Source organism: Leguminivora glycinivorella, chromosome 14 (assembly GCF_023078275.1).
Source record: "Leguminivora glycinivorella isolate SPB_JAAS2020 chromosome 14, LegGlyc_1.1, whole genome shotgun sequence".
NCBI classification, from domain to species: Eukaryota; Metazoa; Arthropoda; class Insecta; order Lepidoptera; family Tortricidae; genus Leguminivora; species Leguminivora glycinivorella.
Window position 1 is genome coordinate 10,942,120 of NC_062984.1, and position 16,094 is coordinate 10,958,213.

The 16,094-nt window shown below is 36.1% G+C and overlaps 1 protein-coding gene across 1 annotated transcript in view; it reads left to right on the forward strand.

Annotated features, from left to right (window-relative positions):
* Positions 1-16,094, forward strand: part of LOC125233039 (nuclear pore complex protein Nup85) — a 42,990-nt gene that overhangs the window by 15,579 nt on the left and 11,317 nt on the right. The gene's annotated exons all lie outside the window — the stretch shown is intronic.

Genomic DNA, 16,094 nt, shown 5'->3' on the forward strand with positions numbered 1-16,094 from the left:
TTTTTTTTGTGGAGTCGTACAGGCATTTATATACTTTCAATTATGCTTCGCGAACATTTAATATTAAAATTGACGTATTACAACAAACATTCAACTTCTCATTGTAACGTTAATCCCCTTAATGTAGATAAATTTACTATTTTACACTATTTCTAAGTACCACTCACACATACAAACAGTGTTTTTGTATTCCTTCTAGTCGATAATTTCACGCGGCGACAGCTTGTTTAAAATAGCCTTGCGGTAAATACGTGCCATCGCATGATTTGCATGGAAGTACTGGGTTCGAATCCAGGACTTTTTCTTTTTTTTTTTTTAATACTACGTCGGTGGCAAATAAGCATACGGTCCGCCTAATGGAAAGCGGTCACCGTAACCTATGGACGCCTGCAACTCAAAGAGTGTCGCATGCGCGTTGCCGCCCCATTAGAAACTTGTACACTCCCCTTTGCTGCGTGTGCACAGCAAAAAGGAGTGTACAAGTTCAAAGGAGGGTTTGGGTTGCCGACGACTCAAAGGACAATAGACGGAACAAATTAGTTCCGTAAGTCCTCCCGTCGTCAGCACCCCACACCCTCGTTGAGCTCTGGCAGCCTTACTCACCGACAGGAACACAACACTATGAGACACTATTTTTTGTTTTATTATTATACATAAATGTATATGTACTCGTACAGTAGTTACTGAGCGTTTTCCACAAAAAAGATTAAAAACCTATTCTCTTACATGGTAATAATTTTTGGGTTCGTCGAACTCAGAATTTCTAACATAATTATCCTAATCTGATATTTTTAGAAATTCCAAAAAAGTATAGATAAATTTTAGTTTCTAAACTACGATTCGAATGATTTTTTTTTCTAATTGTTTATTTTCGATGGAGCAAGGGTATTCAAATCGCTTTTGAAATCTTAAATTAGTAAATGAAAATGCAATAGTTAACTGAGTAACGTAATGCTTTAAAAACTCAAGTGGACTTTTTTTATCTAAGGAGTAATTTCGATAAAATATTATATTTAGCGAGGGTATTAAAAGTTGTGTTTTATATCTCAACTTAATAAATAGAAAATCAAAATGACAATAAAAATATCAATAGGTTCTCTAAGATAAAATTGACACCTTCGGCTCTCCATTCTTGCTCGGTCAATAAAAAATACGAAATTTATATCCAAAAAAATACAAAATACTGGGGACGCTATTGCACAACACCCTGCATTTTATGATTAAGCACTGAGACAGGCACAGGTTGTTCCTTGGGTGGCCCTGAGTAGATAAAGATCGGGAGGCATTGAGAGCCCCCCTTAATTTAGGAGGGAAGAGGGGGGGAAGGCTGGCGCCACCGCGCTTCCTTTGAAACCATATTTCTCTAAAACTATACAAAATAGGGCATGCGATATATCATTTTCGGATAAATGAAGGACGAGGAATTCATTTTTGGAACCAAAAAAATGTATTTTAGAACAAAAATACAAAATAAAATGGGAAAATCTGAAAACGAGATTTTTTTTTATACATATTATTGCACATTTTATGAAAACTGTAATGGTTTTTTTCTAAATAAAAAATATTATTTAATAGCTATATTAATCTAGTTTTAGAAAATGTATAATTTGTTATAAAAATATATTATAGGACGAGTGATAAAAAATAATTTAGATCGCCCGATAGGGTGATTTGAATGCTCATTTCAATAAGTTTTGTCAATGATTTCAGGTATAATCACTATTTTTAACACACGAAAGCCGTAATCATTGTAGTTTATGGCTATTTTAGTGATTAATGTACTTAAAATAAAAAAAAATACAAAAATTTTAAAAAATATTAAAAATGTGATAATTTTTTTTAACATTATCCTATTTTGTTCTTTCTACACAATATATATCTAAAAGCAATAAATATCAATAAAAAGCCACATTTATGCAGTTTATAAAAATATATATTTTGTTATATAAATATATTACGAAACGTGAGATAAAAAATAATGAAAATGAAAATTTTAATGTACGGGTCAGCTTGCATTATTCGATGAGGTGAGGTAAAGGTACTACCCGCTATGCAGTGGAACTCCACTGCATAGCGGGTAGTAATACATAAGTATATTTGTATACATGCATAAGTATATTTCTGTATTACTAGACGAACTCGTCTAGTAATACAGAAATATACTTATTCTAATAACGTTTACACATACGTATATCACGACCAGTAGCGGCTTGCCCTAAAGAGCGCTTGTGCGGTGCACTCCCAAAAATAATCACATTTAAACTATAGTAATACATCAATTATGGTACCTCAAATTAATGTATTATACTATATAAAAACTATCGCAAAAAAGTCCAATCAAACAATTACTTACTTATATTTCTTAAAAGTTCATTAAACAGTCTATATTATAATCCGCCAATTCCCTTCTTATACAATTTCATACGCACCACGCTCAACGGAGCGCTTTGAATTGCGCTCCTATGGAGAAATATTCAGTACATTTCTAATACGAAATTCAGTAAGAGCGAAAGAGAAGTTTAGTCATAGCTCCGCGCGTGAGACAGAAGATTATGTATGAAATATTAGGTAAATCTGGAGCGCCGCTCCTAGGGACGTTTGACCACAGAGCTATATCAAGATAGAAAGAAAAAGTATCCTATTTAGTACCGCGAACGGCAGTCTGCTCGACGATTGGATGTCAAAATTAGTTTTCCATTGCGGTTTTATTTAATATGACGAGCTCGATTTGGCGTGCGTTCAAAACGAGCGACCTATAAACATGAAATAAATGCTAGAATAATGTGTATGTAATGAAAATAAATTGATTTGTTCTTAGAGTACGAGCGATGTAAAAATAAGCCATGAATTCAAACTGTCGAGTCAATTCACATTCGTGATATCAAGTATTTATCTATTTATTCAACAGATTAAAAAGTATGCAACACAAATTAAATTACAAATACATCCATGCAAAAATATTAAACTAACTCATATTATAAATATTCTAAACTACATTAATAATTAACTAGGATAATCCAATCATAATAAGAACACCAATCAATGCAAAATGTTACACGATGGGTCTCCCTGTCAACCGCCAAGCTTTTTCCTTCTATCTCGATATAGGTCTGTGCGTTTGTCCTTGATTACCGTCTCGGTTGCACCGCGCAGGCGCGAAATTCGTCGTGGTCATCCGCGACCCGGGTATTTCGCGCGCTATTTTGTTTTTGTTAATTGTTAGTAAACACTAGATAAACAAGTTTTAAGGCACGCACGGGAATACAATTTTGCCTTATTTTGAAACCGCATAATTAAATTGTTTTTATTGCAAGTGTGTGAGAATAGATGGATACAATGTGACATTTATAAAAGAGTGTGAAAAAACTTTTGCAACGCGATTAGAATTAAAAGCTAAAGGACCACCGCGGCCCGACCTTGAACTTACGCAAATATGTTTTTCAAAAACCAAAACTTTTACACGTTTAAAACGGAACAGTATGAAAAAACACCGTGGTTAATGTGGATTTGAAAAAAGTGACAAACTGTTTTGCTTTCCATGTCTTTTATTTGGTGCGGGCGCGGACGGCGGAGGTGGTGAGTCTGCATGGACCGATACCGGCGTCAGTGACTTATCACATCTTTCGATGAAAATAAAAAAAAAACATTCACAATCCCGCATTCATTTACTGAATGAACTGCAGTTTTCGTCTATTCATTTTTATGTTTTACTGTTATTAACCCTGAAGCTGGGCAGCTATATAAACTAAATAAAGAATATTTTTCATTGAAATTTTAACTTATAGTTCAGGCATTTGTTGGAAAATTAAAGGAAAGAAAATAAATGCATCTCTGAGCCAATTTAATATGATTTAAATTTAATCACATTGAATAAGTACAAACAGGAACACTAGACTTTATGCCGTTGTAATAGGAATTACAAATACACAGTAAATAGTGTTGCTTATGTTACTACATACATGTAGGACCTCGGGCCTTACGATGATTATTTGAGTGAACACCCACAAATTACAGCCGCGAGCCGCCTCTGATCACGACCCAGTACAGAAAATTGTAAAAGTCCTATAATATAGTTTATTTTGATTGTAAAATAAAATTGCATGTGACTTATATTGCAAAAAAAATCCTCTCCTAAAGCAGTTCTGCATGCATAGGCTTGAAGATTTTTTTAGTTTACTAGCAGAATTTAGTTACTTCCTTTGGGCCCCCTTAAATCGGTTTTACCCATCCATAAAAGATAAAATAAAAATCGTCATATTCTTCCTTTCAGTATCGTTATAGTTAGTTATATTTCAGTATAGTTAGTTATTGCGCAATAGTGCCATAAAAAATAAACTAGATTCATATTAGCATTAAACATTAATGATTTTTGAACTAAGACATTGCTTTTGTACAAAGGACAACCTCAAAAAATGGTCTGACTAGACGAAAACATGTGTATCGGGACTAGTACTCAAGGCTCTCAAAAAGTGTAGCTATTTTGAGTTATTCAATAAAACAACATGAATACTTAGTCTGAATTTAATTATGTATATATCACAACATCCACTGCATAAGCACATCAGCTCCGCACATTTAATTTAAAAAGTCTTTTTTTACGATTGCACCTTACGCGGCATTGTTTTTTACACCTGCATCCGACAATTTCGAGGCATGTTTCTGCAGCAACAGGCAACGTTGCGGGCAAGTAGGCTCCCAAATCCCAATTGTTACAGACTTTCGTCCAGCCACAAGTAGCAAATAATGGCAAATTTTGAATTGGGTTTACTTTAGTTGACCCCATAAATGGACACCTTGATATACCTATAACCCTTACAAAAATGGTGCAAGGCAGCTTTTGTTGGTGAAATGCTGTTAATTTGGCGGTCTTTTTTGGTTAATAACTATTTTCGGCACTCGTTAACCAAAGTACAGGACGCAGATCTGGGGGCCGATTTTTGAGTCTCACTGTCACTAAAATACCGGTTGAAAACGGTGAATTGCCTATTATTTTCAGTGACAATTTTCTGAATTCGAACGCCGTGAGACTCAAAAATCGGCCCCCTGGAATAATAAATATGTCAAGTAAGAATTATCCATAAATTATGCAAATCATATAGATAACTACTATTTCACAAGATGTATTAGGATCAGATGTATATATCTGACCTATCATATCAATCGCTCATTTCATGTAATATAAATAGTTAAATTCAGACTATATAGGAGTATGTTGTTTAATTTGAAGTACTCTAAATAACTACCCCGTTAAGCAAGCAGAACTTGCGGTAACATTGCTCAATGCTACATCTGGGAGCTTGAAACTTACAATTGCAAGCTTGCAACGTTTGAGCAACGTTGGAGCCATATTGATGTTAAACGAATTCGGCCGCGCTGTAGATAAACCCTGTAAGTTTCCCAGATCGGATTTTTACAACTTTCTATAACTTTGAATAGCAATGTTGCTGATACATTGAAATATCAACTTACTAGAAAGTTACGACGAAAACTTTTAAGAAGTTCATTTTTGTACATTGCAACAATAGCACATTTGCAACTTGTACGTAACTTACACGCTATTCATTACGGCAATGTTACATTTACAATATACCAATAAGTTTGAAGTTTTATATTGTATTAACTTTTCATAGATACCTTTTAATAAGTTACAAATGTAACATTGCTTTAAATAACTCTTGTGAAGTTCCTTGCAAGTTTCATTTCTGTACATTGCAACAATAGCACATTATGCAACTTGTACGTAACTTACACGCTATTCATTACGGCAATGTTACATTTACAATACACCAATAAGTTTAAAGTTTTATATTGTATTAACTTTTCACAGATACCTTTTAATAAGTTACTAATGTAACATTGCTTTAATAACTCTTGTGAAGTTCCTTGCAAGTTACACTTGTAATGTACCTAAAAGTAGCTCTCATAATGTTTCATTTGAAACTTCTGCTATGGTTATATTTGGTATGTTGTGTCAACGAATCACTGGCAGTTTATTCGTTTAGTGAAATAATAATATTGCTGCAATTTACTAGATGCACGTTTTGTGCAAGTCACTCGTGAACCGTTCACACAATATTTCATAGGGATATTTCAGGGAACGTGATTTTTGTGGTTGGTAGGACGTCGCAAATATAACTGCACGCAAGGTGCTCTGCAATCTTCGTGAGCCTGAGCGAGCCTCGTGCGGCTGCCAGCTGCCGGTTCAAAGAGATCTCGCTTGATTCGATCGCGATTCGATTGAAACAAGCTAGATTCTCTCCAAAATCCGACAGCCAAAGGCTCGCGCGCGAGTATGCTCGACAGGTTCGGATCCGTGCGCAGCTTACAGATACTTCCCAGCATAATTTTAATGATTATGTATGATCAAAATAACTAGAAACGAAGAAGTCAAACTTAAAAACTACCTCACACAAAAATCATTGATTGTAAAACAAAAACATGGATATACAGACAACATAATTATTTTATTTGAAGTTTTTTCTTCAGACCGCAAAAACAGCACCATACTAATGAAAAATGATATGTATACTTATGTAGTGTTAGACATTTGAATTGAACATATGTTATCATAATACACACAAACACTATTTTAAAACACTGCGTGAATACTACGACGGTTAAGAGCCCGCAGGACCCGAGCTCCTTCTCATATTTGAGGAGAATACACCCGTCGCGCTGTAGAGGCGTCACTAAGGCCGTTCGCACACGCACCTACTCCTCGCCTCAGGTGACATACCTGCAAAAAATTAAATTCATTAAATCTATAATTCTGATTGTACACGTGAAACATGAGTTTGCCGCTGATGAGATGAAGGATTTATGATATTTTGTATGATTTAACTTTATTGATTATTATTACACACTATCGTTTATTACACACTATTTATGTCACACTTTCGTTTTCTATCGACCCCTTATTTGCCAAGAGTGGCACTGAAACTTGAGTAGTTTCATGTGCTCTGCCTACCCCTTCATGGGATACAGGCGTGATTGTATGTATGTATGATTATTATTATTATTTGCCTGAGCGCTTTTGGAGCTCGCATCCTGCACAGTCTCCAATACGTCTGACGATTTCTTAGAAACTGATAAGTCTTCAAGAGGATACTTTGCAATTGTGGTTTTGTACATGGAATTTTCCTGTACTTAAAATATTTTATACCATACAAAATTACAAATGAAGCATTAGATAATTATAAGAAACACATTCGCAAAAGTAATTTTTAAATCCCCCTGCCTGTGGCCTGTGTGGTGACGGGTTAAGAATTTCACCACCCCTTTCTTCCCGTGGGTGTCGTAGAAGGCGACTATGGGATATGGGTTAAATTGTGGCGTAGGCGAGAGGCTGGCCACCTGTCACTGCAATATCACAATTTCGTTTTCTTTCAACCCCTTATTTGCCAAGAGTGGCACTGAAGCTTTAGTAGTTTCATGTGTTCTGCCTACCCCTTTATGGGATACAGGCGTGATTGTATGTATGTATGTATGTAATTTTTAAATCAAATTTCTATTGAATATGTCTGATAGCGTGCATTAGGGTAATTTCGAAAGTCACAGAAAAATCACCATTATTTCCATCATCATATCAATATTCCCCTTTCGAAATTACCCGAGCATTTCTGTGCTTCGAAATTACCCCAATGCACCATGCTAAAAGAGTTGACCGTGACGTCACTAAACACAAATTCCTACTATTTCCATAATTAGCAAACTTAAAAAGAAGCTGATTTGTGTGCTACTCTGCGGAGGCGGCACCATAATGTTAATGAAATGCAACTAAATGTACGTATTATGTTTATGACTGTACCTCAGCAGTTCTCGAAAAGTTTATACAAAAATTAAGGGAAAAGTTAAATTTGTTTTTATTAATTCCTATTTTGTTACCAAGATTTTGTTGATAAATTGAGATTTTATTAAGTTTTATTTCGTCATTAGGGTTCTCTAGTATCTATATTTTCTTAATTATAAAAATTATCCTGTATATATCTTACGAAAGTCGAATTATATTACAAAATGTTGGTAACAAAATAGGATCAATTAAAATTTGCTGACGTGGCATTGTACAAAGTTGACGGGAATTGCTGACCTATACTGCCCCGCTAAGCCGAGTGGCGCTATCTCAAAACCAAATGATTTTGGAAATGGAACTGTCAGTTATAGATCCATACTAATATTATAAATGGGAAAGTGTGTGTGTCTGTTTGTTTGTCCGTCTTTCACGGCAAAACGGAGCAACGAATTCGAACGAATTGACGTGAACGAGTTGACGATTTGACGTGGTGATTGATTTTTTAAGTGGATATAGTTGAAGGGATGGAGAGTGACATAGGCTACTTTCTGTCTCTTTCTAACGCGAGCGAAGCAGCGGGCAAAAGCTAGTACTTTATAAGTTATCTGTGGATTTCCGTTTGAGATAGCGCTTTTCGGCTTTAGGAGGCCAGTATAGGGGGCAACGAAATAATGGGCTTTGAGCGTGGAAGGGACATATCTCCGTCTCACTTACCTGTACACCTCCTGACATAATAGCTCATAAGCAGGGAGCGTACTTTTCATGCCGATGACATTAATCTGACATCACGCTCCAAATTGGGTGATCCCAAATAGTTTATTGTAAATTATTAATCATTACTCGTCAATTATTTTAATCATATACAAATTACTTCAAATACAGTAGTCCATTTACATGTGGCATAAATAATACCTACTTGAAATGTGAAACGTGAATAAAATTATTTGATTTGTTTTTATAAATAAATTTAATTAAATAGTATTGTTAACAACACATTACAATAAATACGTAGAAAAGAGAATTTCTCTCTAACGTAAAGCACACCATCCTTCTTGCATTCATTACCATGCAAATAAATTCATAACTTAAAATGATATTGATGACTAATGATTAATAATTAACAATGATACAATTTGTGATCACCCTATATGGAGCGTGACGTCAAATTGATGTAATCGGCACGAAAAGTACGCTCCCTGCTCATAAGGTTCAGGTGGAATGCGGAACTACTGAAAGTACATAAAATTACTAAGTTGTAATGATTTTTTCAATACGTACATAATAAAAGGCATTTGTACGTCAATTTCCATAAGAAAAAAGTAGATAATGTAGATTCTATCTATGAGTACCGATACAATCAAAGCCCATTATTTCGTTTCCCCCTATAGGTGCAGTCATAAACATCATACGTACATATTGTACGTTATACGTAATTACGTACATCATTTTACCATAGTTAGTTGAAGTTCATTATGAAGGCATCGCCGCCGCGCCGCAGAATAGCACACGCTGAATTTACTAAAAGGAAAGTAGACTTCCCACTTAATGCTAGTTAGTTACACTGTCCAGTTTTTGGACAACTATATATATTATAAGAGTGACCCACATGTCAGTGCGCTCCCTAAGCGTATTCAAGGCTCTCAAATTTGTTGAAACATGGTCTACAATAAATTTAATCGACTTACGAGATTTGTTATTAAGAGTAAAGTCTAAAAAAACCGGCCAACAGCGTGTCGGGCCACGCTTTCCGGCCGTAGTTTGCCGTATTTTTCTCCAAAACTACTGAACCTATCAAGTTCAAAACAAATTTTCCTAGAAAGTCTTTATAAAGTTCTACTTTAGTATTTTTTTTTATATTAGGGTTCCGTAGTCGTAGTTTCGCCATGTCTGTCTGTCCGTCCGTCCGCGGATAATCTCAGTAACCGTTAGCACTAGAAAGCTGAAATTTAGTACCAATATGTATATCAATCACGCCGACAAAGTGCAAGAATAAAAAATGGAAAAAAATGTTTTTTTTAGGGTAACCCCCCTACATGTAAAGTGGGGGCTGATATTTTTTTTTTCAAACCAACCCCAACGTGTGATATATTGTTGGATAGGTATTTAAAAATTAGTAAGGGTTTACTAAGATCGTTTTTTGATAATATTGATATTTTCGGAAATAATCGCTCCTGAAGGAAAAAAAAGTGCGTCCCCCCCCCTCTAACTTTTGAACCATATGGTTAAAAAATATGAAATTTTGAACTTGATAGGTTCAGTAGTTTTTGAGAAAAATACGGAAAACTACGGAACCCTACACTGAGCGTGGCCCGACACGCTCTTGGCCGGTTTTTAGGGTTCCGTAGTCAACTAGGAACCATTATAGTTTCGCCATGTCTGTCTGTCCGTCCGTCCGTCTGTCCGCGGATAATCTCAGTAACCGTAAGCACTAGAAAGCTGAAATTTGGTACCAATATGTATATCAATCACGCCAACAAAGTGCAAAAATAAAAAATGGAAAAAAATGCTTTATTAGGGCACCCCCCCCCCCCCCCCCTACATGTAAAGTGGGGGCTGATATTTTTTTTCATTCCAACCCCAACGTGTGATGTATTGTTGGATAGGTATTTAAAAATGAATAAGGGTTTACTAAAATCGTTTTTTGATAATATTAATATTTTCGGAAATAATCGCTCCTAAAGGAAAAAAAGTGCATCCCCCCCCCCCCCCCCTCTAACTTTTGAACCATATGTTTAAAAAATATGAAAAAAATCACAAAAGTAGAAATTTATAAAGTCTTTCTAGGAAAATTGTTTTGAACTTGATAGGTTCAGAAGTTTTTGAGAAAAATACGAAAAACTACGGAACCCTACACTGAGCGTGGCCCGACACGCTCTTGGCCGGTTTTTTTTTAAACATATTATGGTTCAAAAGTTAGAGGGGGGGGGACACACTTTTTTTTCCTGTAGGAGCGATTGTTTCCGAAAATATTAATATTATCAAAAAACGATTTTAGTAAGCCCATATTGATTTTTAAATACTTATCCAACAATATATCACACGTTGGGGTTGGAATGAAAAAAAAAATCAGTCCCCACTTGTGTCGCTCAACTTCAAACGTGGGTAAATCCATTTTGCTATAAGGTTAATTATCTTTCAGATCATATTACATTTTATATAAAATAAACCTTTTAGCAGAATGGATTTACCCACTTTTGAAGTTAACACTTTCGCAACCAGGCTAAATTTCGAACAATACCCCAGAAACCGACAGTACCCGATAGTCGGGCAACGACGTGCAACTCAATGCCGGACGCCGCGAACCCGATAGTCGGGCAAGCGGCGGACGCTCAGGGCTGTGCCAAGTAACTTTCGTATACGTGCATAAAATGAAAGAGTGCGTAGCACAATGTCGAAAATCAAATGTTCTAAGTACGAAATTCCGAAAGACATGACATCGAAAATCAAAATTGCTAATGTACGAAATTCCTAAATTCAACAGTGAAGTTAACTCCTCTTCGCGTAATTGTGGCTGAGAGTTGTGCTCATCAACTACTGCATCCTCGCCGAATATATTTATTAAGTCTCGCTCAATGTCATCAGGACCACGAGCATTCGCCATCGTCGTAGTAGAAACAACCAAATTAATTATTAATTCCAATCAGAGGCAAAACCACAAAGTCCAGTAAGAAAGCAGAAGTCACAGTTGTCCAGAAACAAGCCGATAGTCGTCAAAATAAAAATTAACACAACACAACAACGTCCAAAGCACATCACAAACCATTACGGAATGGCTCAGATTGCAAATTTTACACCGTGACCGGTGTGAAAAACCCGAGTCGCTAACTTCAAATAGATATTTATTTATTTATTTATTTATTTATTTAATATTTTATTCAAAGCTACTTGTTTTGCTTCCACGCAGTTGCTATTTTATGACTTACCTATTGTCTTTTTCTGAGAACTGCCGCTTAGAAATTAGAATGTTGTTAGGTTCTTAGTTGAATTTTTTGGTTTATTTTTCTCCGAATTTTGTTTCACTAAAATAATCCTATGAGTACCTACTTTATCACTCTTAAATATTCGTAAACACAAATTAGGTTGTACGATTTACGAAAATTCTAACTCCTATTGATACATACCCGTGTATGCGATTTAACGTAACCAACTAATAAGAATTATTATTTTGTAATCGCATTAGGTAAAGTAAATAGAAATACAAAGTGAATTAATAAATATAATAATCAACTGTACCAACTTTTCGACCACATAAGTACATTATAATCAGAAGACAGTCAGTGGCAGCCCTGAGGTAGCGAAGATGCAAAGCTTGCCCGACTATCGGGTACGTTGGCGTCGCGTGAAGGTTTATAGCTCTTGCTCGACTATCGGGTATGCCGGCATCTGAGTAAAGTTTACGAGTACCCGATTGTCGGGTACGCGGTGTCCAATGTGTTAAGCGACACACTTTACATGTACCCTAACAAAACACTTTTTTTCCACTTTTTATTTTACCACTTTGTCGGCGTAATTGATATACATATTGGTACCAAATTTCAGCTTTCTAGTGCTAACGGTTACTGAGATTATCCGCGGACGGACGGACGGACAGACAGACATGGCGAAACTATAAGGGTTCCTAGTTGACTACAGCACCCTAAAAATGATGTGAGGTTGAGATGATTATTTATCAATACATCCTTATTATAGGCTACTTTCCTTCTAGTCAAATCAGCTTCTTTTTAAACTCTCAAAACGAATTTGAATGATTTGCTGATATGGAAATTAAATGAAAACGTGTCGACTGACATCAAGGTCAACTCAAATGATCATTATAAATTTCAATGAGACTTCTTAAATAGAAATTGGGTTTAAAAATATGGCAGATTATTTTTAAAGGCAATTTTTATTTAAGTTTTGCTTTGTCAATCTCCTTGCTCTCGTTATCACTACTGTCATTGTCCGACATTTTGTATTTACTGAATAAAAATACAGAAATAAATAAATGAAGAGAAGGGTAAAATGTGCAAGCTAACCAAATTCCATCGGGCCAAACAAGGTGAGTGAGTGCACTGTCGCGATGACACATGGATCTGCAGTTGGAGAATGGCCTGGCACGAAGTAGCGGGGCTCTGGGCCACAACCATCTGAAATGTCCGGTACGTGGGCTATATAAAACAAGTGCAAATAACAGGGAGGGAGGTGCAGAAACAGTTAATGAGAAAACCCAGGAATATTTATGAACACACACAAATAATTTGCAATTAAATGCACCCAAATATCAAATGCTACGCAAACGCTACACATCTCTTAGGTTAATTAAGCTGAGCTCGGACTATCAAAGGGTCATTTTGGATTATTTACGTGACGTTTTTATACTTGGTACACAATAAAATACAAATATAAATGTTGTAGATAAGATACAAATATTGTACTCTCGACGGCTTTTTATTGTCAAGTTGTAATATCAAGCAATCACAACTGACTACATACCTAAGGGTCACTTGCACCACCGAAAATGGAGGGTTAACCCGAGGCTAACCCACCATTTCATATGGAATTTGACAGTCGAAAAGGGAATCAAAATAGACGTATAAATGCACAACTACCTTTCTAAGCTTGAGAAAGATCCGCCGCGTCATTTGCACCCGACGACTGCGTGATGACTTGATGACGTGGCACTGGGATAGACTTCATTGGCCATTGCTCGCAGGCCGGGTCCTGTTATTGATCGCCGACTTGTCCACGATGGCGGCAGATGATGGGGCATGGGGCAACAAAAAGAACCCTGAACCTGAACACAGTGAAAAATTATATTGAATTAGAATGTTTAAAATAAATCGCGTAATGCGCCATGTCGGTAGTCCGGTGGCGAGCCTTTTTTCTGTAATATGATATCTTGGGGATTCACGCCGATTCAGTGCGCGCCCCGAGACACGCAACGCTTAAGTGGGAACGCCAGAAACCAACCTAGTCCCACAATAAACTCAATAAGCTATCGAATAGTTAACTGCCACATAGGCTGTAAATGGGTAATTAAATAGCAAATCTCACCATTTTTCCGATCCGGTCAGCTAGCTTCAGCTAGCGGATTTATTTCCAAGTTCACACAGCAGCACAGCACGCACAAGAATATTATATACCATGGATTTTGCGTGCCGACCAATGAGTTGAAGCCAGAAAATTTGACCTTGAATTACGTCACGCCGGTCTTGCATCTCTTTCTTTAGGGTGTCCATGATTAAGCATACATTAGGGATATCCCGCGGAATTTGACGTATTACGTTTATACGACTGATTAATTTTGTAACTTATTAAATTCAAATCCGATCAATCGTTTTATCACGAAAGTGAACATCCATCCTCACAAACTCAAAAAGTAAGGTACATTAGGGCAATTCCGAAAGTCGTCTAATTAGGAAAGTCGCATAGAAATCACCATTATTTCCGTCATATCAAGATTCCCCTTTCGGAATTATCTGAACATTTCTGTCATTCGGAATTACTCTAATGCACCTTACTAATTTGTCAACCGCCAATAAGGTCCATTTCTATACCACTCTGCAGTTACTTTGCCTTACGCCACAAAATACGGTACAGTTTTTACCAGTGGTAAACTACTGGGATTTTTTTTTCAGAACCGTTCCAGAATAAGAGCGTGGTGAATGTTGCAACACGAGGCTTAAAATATAACTTTTCTTTTACTGACACCTGTATTTATTAAAAAATGTTTCAGTCACTTTAAACTATCACAATAATATTTTGGTAGTAACTACTGGGAAAACTAATCCCAGTAGCTATCAACCCCCGGTGTGGTAATTAACAATGTGGGGAAAATCCCAGTAGTTAGGACAGGTAAAAACTTGGTGGTAACTAGTGGGAATAGCCACAAAAATATAAGGGAAGTATTTGTCAATGGGGAAATAATGAAATACTAGGAGGTTTTAAAACAGTATCTTTATTTTTAAGCGCCGCCCCAAATCTCAAGGAAGGTGGTTCTCAATTCGTACGTATTTCAATTCTCTTCGCATGTATATATATATATATATATATATATGTATCTCAATTTAATGTTTATGCCACGATATCTCCGTCGTTACTGGACCGATTTTTAAAATTTCTTTCTGTGTCATAATCTTCAGGCTTAAAGTGCAAATCTGCAAATTGTCGAACGCTCTGAAACATTTCCTTTTATCGGTACAATCGACAGCCAACGCTGCCTCCTTCCTTCATCTTTTGGAACACTGAAAAGTTTAATATTATTCATGTTAATTGTAAAGACATAAACAATAAAGTTGGTATTATTATACTGTGATATGAACTATGAACATAGAAACCGTACCAAGTTGATAGATTTAGCTCCATTCAATAAGAGTAAATACCATGCAAGAAAAAAGATTGGTCACCCTAGTCGTAAAACCACACATAGCATTATTTTTCTTTAAAGGTCATATTTATCGTTCTAAACCTATTCGTGGGAATTTTGATATAATTTGAGACAATGAAAACAATATAATGATAAGAACTAACCAAGATTACAAGCAAAATAGCAGAAAATTTATTGCCAGCGAGGTTTATGAACATTTTGGTAAAATAAGTACTTACTTGTGAAATTTTACGTCGGATTTCGGTTTCCATTTACTTCCACAATGGTTCACTATGCAATACATAGCGCAGAACTTAAGTAAATCGTCGAAAAACGTTTATTTCGCAAAATAAATATCTGAATCGGTGAATGACTTTTGACAATTCTGACATATCGGGCATATTTTTTTATTATTAGTGTTCCCATAGTACGCAGGAGGTAAATACCGGAGAAATAAGGTTTTTGATTGAGTTTTTTTTCGTATAATACAAAGAAAAGTAAGTCAATTTGATTGAAGAATGTTTTATACGTTTTTTTTAGTAACTAATCTGGCAATACATCACAGTGTCGGAAAGAGATAGAACATAGGAGTAAAGGTGAATGAACCTGGCTTCAACTCATTGGTCGGCACGCAAAATCCATGGTATATAATATTCTTGAGCACGCACGACACGATAGAAGATGGCGGCATTGGCGTCCGCCGTTTTTTTTTTAATTTATTTCCAGACCATGGATACAAGTCCTTCAGTCGCTCGCGGCGCGTCGCGGTCCGGGGTTGCCAACTCTAAAACCGTTCTCAGAAACAGAGGGAAAATTATATTTATAATATTCAGAGCCCGTAACTTTCATAATAATATTATTTAGTTGCGTCACCGTCAGTGGCGAAAATGCATATCGTGATTTCGCTAGGACGGGTATATACATATAAGTTGTATTTAATAAGAAACCCCCTTAGTAATT